A 5,759-nucleotide genomic window follows, 5' to 3' on the forward strand; every position below is an offset into this window, starting at 1 on the left:
ACCTTCGGGCTGCATCACAGTCCTGTTGGTCACGGGGGAGAGGCAGAAGAGGCTGCCCCTCCGCTCCCTGCCACCACGGTTCCTCTCAGCGTCCTGTGGCTCAGGCTGACCCATCCCTACCTGCCCCACATCTCACCCCTGACATCCTGCCTCATCCTTTTCTAGGTGAAGAACCACAGCTGGAGTAAAACAGGGGTACAATGCCGTGGGAAAATCCTGTCCTGGGATGCAATAACCCCCCAGCTCGTTCAGCTTTGCCACATGATTGTGCTTGTCAGCACAGCTCTGCCACAGAGCTTGGACTGTGCCGGGCCCTGCAGGGTTGGAGGCCAGGCTGGCTCTCCTGGAGCATTTGGTCGAGGTCTGTCACCATTGACTTGAGCAGGAGCAGGTCTTAGCTGCTGAAAATCCCATCCAGATCTGCTGCAAAGTGGAAATAATTTGTTAAATGCTTTATATTGGGGCAGTAGCACCCCTTCCTCTTGCAGAAGCATTTGGACTGCCCACGGAGAGAAGCAAAGAGAGCATCAGGATCCAACTAGGTGAGCAGATACCCAGAGCACAGCCTTGATTTTGGCCGGGGCTGGGGCTGCAGCTGCAGCTGACACGAACTTTCCACCGGTGGCAATGGGTCAGAGGCAGCTGGGGCTCCTTTCCTCCCCGCTCCAGCCCTTGCCTTTGGGAGCTGTGGGCAGGATTAAGGAGAAAAAGCAATGTATGGGTCATGGGAAGAGGGAAAACAGAAGCAGCTCGGACAGCCGAAGAGGAAACGGGGGACACAGATGTCTGTGGAAAGCTGAAGCCACTTACAGAGGATGCGTTTACTTGTATTTCCTTCCACTAGAGCTTAATTGCAATGTTTTTTAATGACAGGTAGGATGGGAGCTGGGCTTCTGCCTAAGCACTTCTGTGTCCTGCATAAAAGTGCTGAATTTAATATTAACAACAATTAATCACAGCTACCGGGAAGCAGCCGGCAGCATTCCCTGTCCTGGGAGTGCTCGGTTTGCATGCTCGGCCCCACCAACTCCCATCCCCAGGCCAATGGCACTGGAAAGTTGCAAGGAAGCAAGGGCCTTCCCTGTGCTGCTCAATTTCAATCTGGAGCTGAAGTGGTGGTGGCACCAGCACCCTCTTCCCATTCCCTCCAACAGCCTTTGGTGGGAATACAGGTGCTTTTGGACACCTCATGTCTCTCTTGTGGGTAGGAATTGGCCTCTTGCCACCATCTCACCCACATTCCACTTTCCCTCCCTTTGCCCCAAAAGGCTACTGGGATAATTCCAGATTAGAGCAGTCTGTGTGGGTTAGGGTGGATTGCAGGTTTGCCAGGATGCTGATGGATTTCTCCTGTTGTTGATACCACGACTCCCTCTCTCATTAGCAGCACTAATTGCTCATTCCATGTTTTGCACAAGTACATGAGTATTTTAGAATGGCTTGTCTTGCATCCTGTAATTAAATGACCACTAATGAACATATTAGAGAAGGAGCAGCTGAATGCTCCAATCCGTGCTGGGCATCCATAGAAAAACTGCTGGGAATTCACTGTGATGTGGCACCAAGTTGCTGCCTGGGCTGCAGCAGCTCCTGGCCAGGGACAGCAGCGTGGGAGCACCCTGTCATCCCTCCACCCTCTGCTCTGCTTAGACATACCCCCAGGCCCTGGCCGCCCACCCACCACCCCCCATTTTTCAGGGGTAACATTTTCTGGACACCTCATGGAGTGAAAATCCCCTTCCCAGGCCTCCAGGCTGCCCTGGCTCCTCTGATGCTTGCCCTGAATATGACCCAGGTATACTAAAGTGAATGGTGATCCCTTGGGACCAATATCCAGGCTTTTCCCATCTCCCTCAAGCAGACAATCCTCTTGGACATTCCTTTTCCCAAGGCAGATGGCTCCAGAAGTGAGCTTGCTCCCCATCCTTCATCCTGTCTCCTCCAGGAAACTCTGATGTCACATGCAGAGCCCAGTTCTGGGTCTGAAGCCCTTTGCAACCTGCAAATCCTCCTCCCATGGAGATCTGTGGATGTGGCACTTGGGGATGTGGTTTAGTGGTGGTCTTGGCAGTTCAGGATTAATAGTTGGATTTGATGATCTTAGATGGCTTCTCCAACCTGTGATTCCATTGATGTCATCCAAGGGAAGTGCTCCCAAAGCCCCAGCACACTCTTCAGGCTTTATTTGCCTTCCTGGTTCAGTGTCCTGCACGTCTTGGGCAAAATGTGTTGATTTTGGGGTTCCTCACAGACACAAACTAACTGCAGTGCTCTGGTTTGAGGTGGGAGGTGTCTGTCTGACATGTCCTGAATCCATGGGCTGCACATCCACACTTAATGTTGAAACTCTTCTAACTCCAAGCCTGAGCCCAGACCCTGTCTAGAGGGCTGGGGTCTATGCAAGCCAGGGTGCTCTTGGGGCTGCACAAAGTTCCACAGACCCAAAAAGGAGGGACTTACATGGAAGGGGTGTTTTTGTTCGCTCCAGGATCTGTAAATGGCAGCTTCAGCCAGCCAGGCATCTGCTGCCAGCAGGGCAAGTGACAGCCCCAGCTCTACGGTGGACAAGAGGGTGGGCAGATTTTTGGGACTGCCTGGGCAGGGAGTGAGTGGCTTCGTAAACATGTCACAGCCACTGGGGTCTTGCAATTGCAGCGCAGGGCATTTTGGGGGGCAAAGTTTGGAAGGAGTTTGGCCCCAGCATTGGATGCATGGGAACAGCAGAGAACAGGCTGGGTGGGGAGCTCCACCGTGCAGCAGGCAGAGCACCAGGGCTCCCCCCAGCTCCCAGCAGACCTTTCCAAAGGCTTTTATTCTTTTTCTGATGATTGGATACAGGATATTTTCATCCCTGCAAGAGGTGCCACCAAGGTGGTGGAGGACAACCAAAAGGGACTGTAAACCCCTTGGCTGGTGTTTGAGGAACTTTGGTAGACCTTCGGAAAACTTGGTGGGAGAACCCTGGGCGCTGGCAGGATCCAGAGCTCCCAGCAGACCTTTCCAAAGGCTTTTATTCTTTTTCTGATGATTGGATACAGGATATTTTCATCCCTGCAAGAGGTGCCACCAAGGTGGTGGAGGACAACCAAAAGGGACTGTAAACCCCTTGGCTGGTGTTTGAGGAACTTTGGTAGACCTTCGGAAAACTTGGTGGGAGAACCCTGGGCGCTGGCAGGATCCAGCCGCTCTTCCCCAGCACTGTCACTATGATAAATGTTTGTCTTTTCCGTCCAAGAGATACAGCGGAGCCGCTGCCAGCACCATGTCTCAGTGGAATTGGGGTTCGCACTGCCAGGAGCGTTACCGGCTCATGATTCACGTCTTTACAGCAGCTTTGGAAGGAAAATGTGCTTCTCGCCAGGCAGAGCTTCACGCACATCGAGATGCCACGGTTTTTCCAGACTTTCCAAAGGAAGCCACAGCCAAGTGAGACATTCCTTCTCTTCTTCCAGCTTTCTTGGAACAATCTTCTTTGATTAGTGAGTGAGACAGATAGTTGGAAGAAAAGACAGACAGACAGGCTGGGAATAGGGTTATAATGAGCAGTTTGCATGAGCCCCTGTCGCCGGTGGGAGGGTACATCCATCCACCCCTCACTGGGTGGCTGCTGAAAGCCCCTGCTGTATGCTATCGTCCCCCACCCCTTTGTCCTCCTCCATGGCCCCCAGCCCCTGTCCTCCTCTATGGTCCTCCACTCCTGCCCTCCTCCATGGTCCCCAAATCCCAGCCCTTCTCCACAGTCCCCAGATCCCAGCCCTCCTCTGTAGTCCCCACATCCCTGCCCTCCTCCATGGTCCCCAACCCCTTTGTCCTCCTCTATGGTCCCCAACCCTCTATCCTCCATAGTCCCAACCCAGTGTCCTCCCCCATGGAGGAGGACAAACCCCCTTCTTGCCTCCATGGTCCTGGACCCCCTCCTTTCCTCCATGGTCCTGGACCCCCCAACTCTCCTCCATGCTCCTCAGATCCCTGCCTTCCTCCATGATCCCCAACCCCCTGCCCTCTGCTGTGATCCCCAAGCCCAGGTTCTCCTCTGTGGTCCCTGACCCCTGCCTTCTGTCATGGTCCCCAGACAGCATCTTCTGATGCAGGTGGGAGCAGGGATTTGTTTCATCAGAGAGGATCACACTGCCCTGAGGTACAATGCAAAGGAGTTGGGGTTTGCTTTTCCTATTGGGCCTATGGCACAGGGAGACAGGTTGGAAAAGCAGCCAAATGACTCAGGCATGGCTGTCAGGTCCTGTGCACAGGACACAGGCCAAAGCTGGGGTGAAGGGAGTTCCTGTTCTGCTCCCTGCATCTGCACCCCTTCAGCCACCCCAGTCCTGGCACTCTCTCCCACACCAGGAGGAGGAACAAAACAAGCATCTCCAGGGAGTGTGTTTGGAAAATACCAGGTTTTATTAGACAGGCTGATGTTCAAGCTGACAGTTTTATCCCAATGCACATGATCGCGGGCATCTACAGGGCCTGTGTCCCAGCTCCCTCCCTCCCACGAAGCTCTTGGGCAAGATGTCCACCCCCTAAATGCTGGGGGGAGGGGGGTTGGGGTTTCTCAGCAGAATGAAAATGTCTCCTTGCTCCCCATTTTTCCACTTGCAGAATCCCAGAGGTCTCCTAGGAAAGCTCGGTGAGAGCTGGGCTGGGAACTGCAATCCTCTTGGGACCAACAGCCACTTGGATCCATGGAAGAGGAGGCATCTGTGGCAGCATCTCCCTGAGCCAGCACAGAGCTGGGTCAGTGTGTGTCACAGGGAGCAGAGAACAGACCTCCAGTGCCATGGCTTTGGAAGGAGAGCCCAAACGAACCATATCAGGGGGAAAAGGGTTTTGGCTATCATGGGGGACCCCTATCCAGGACACAGGCACCAGGGCTTTGCACAGGGCGTGCAGGTGCTGCAGGGCAGAGGAAGGGAGGAGAGGAGACGATGAGGGCTGGAAAATAAAGCAAGATAAAAAGGAAACCAGAGAAAGGATGGGGAGAATGATGGGAGTGGCCTGAGAGCAGAGTAACAGTGCCTTCAAGGTCAATACTCCTTATGGGACAGGGGGCCTTTCCCTGGGTACCCCATGGGCTTTAGGGGGACAAAAGAACAAGGAAAGAGATGGTGCAATATAGTGCTTGCAAATAGAAATGTTTAAAGGCCTTTGCTTTCTGTGACAGTGACAACATCAGCCAGTTTCTGTTGGTGATTCTATTCCATTAGCTCTTAAAAAATTATGCAGACCAGCCTGACAGAGGAGAGCAAATGAGAGATGGAGAGGAAAACTGATGAGCAACAGGATCATGGACAAGAAAGAAGGCACAACAGCAGAGGGGCAGCAGCACTGGGGCAGGTTTGGGACCTCACAGTACTCAGAAGCACATCCCTTCTTCCCAGACTGCTCTGGCTGCTGCTCTCTCTGACACTGCTTGCCTTCCCTTGCACCTCTGCTCCCTCTGCACTGCAGGTAAAATCCCTCTTTCTGAACCACGCCCTGCCCCGTGCTTGGACGTAGATTTGGGCCTCAGCATCATTAGTTCAAATGTCAAGTCCTACCTTGAAGCAGAGGCCAGGAGCATTCAAGTCCCTGCAGCAGCGTCCCCCCAAACTCACCTGGACTCAAGGGGACGTCTTCTTTGCAGCGCCTGGGGGACATGGAGCTCTCCCAGGCCTCCTGCCATAGCTCACATCCTGTTGCACATGTGGAGACAGGGGGCACTGCCCTTCACACCCTCCCCATCACAACACAGCCTTTCATTCCCAGCTTTCTCTTTC

This window comes from Corvus brachyrhynchos, unplaced genomic scaffold (assembly GCF_000691975.1).
Source record: "Corvus brachyrhynchos isolate BGI_N302 unplaced genomic scaffold, ASM69197v1 scaffold58, whole genome shotgun sequence".
NCBI lineage: Eukaryota > Metazoa > Chordata > Aves > Passeriformes > Corvidae > Corvus > Corvus brachyrhynchos.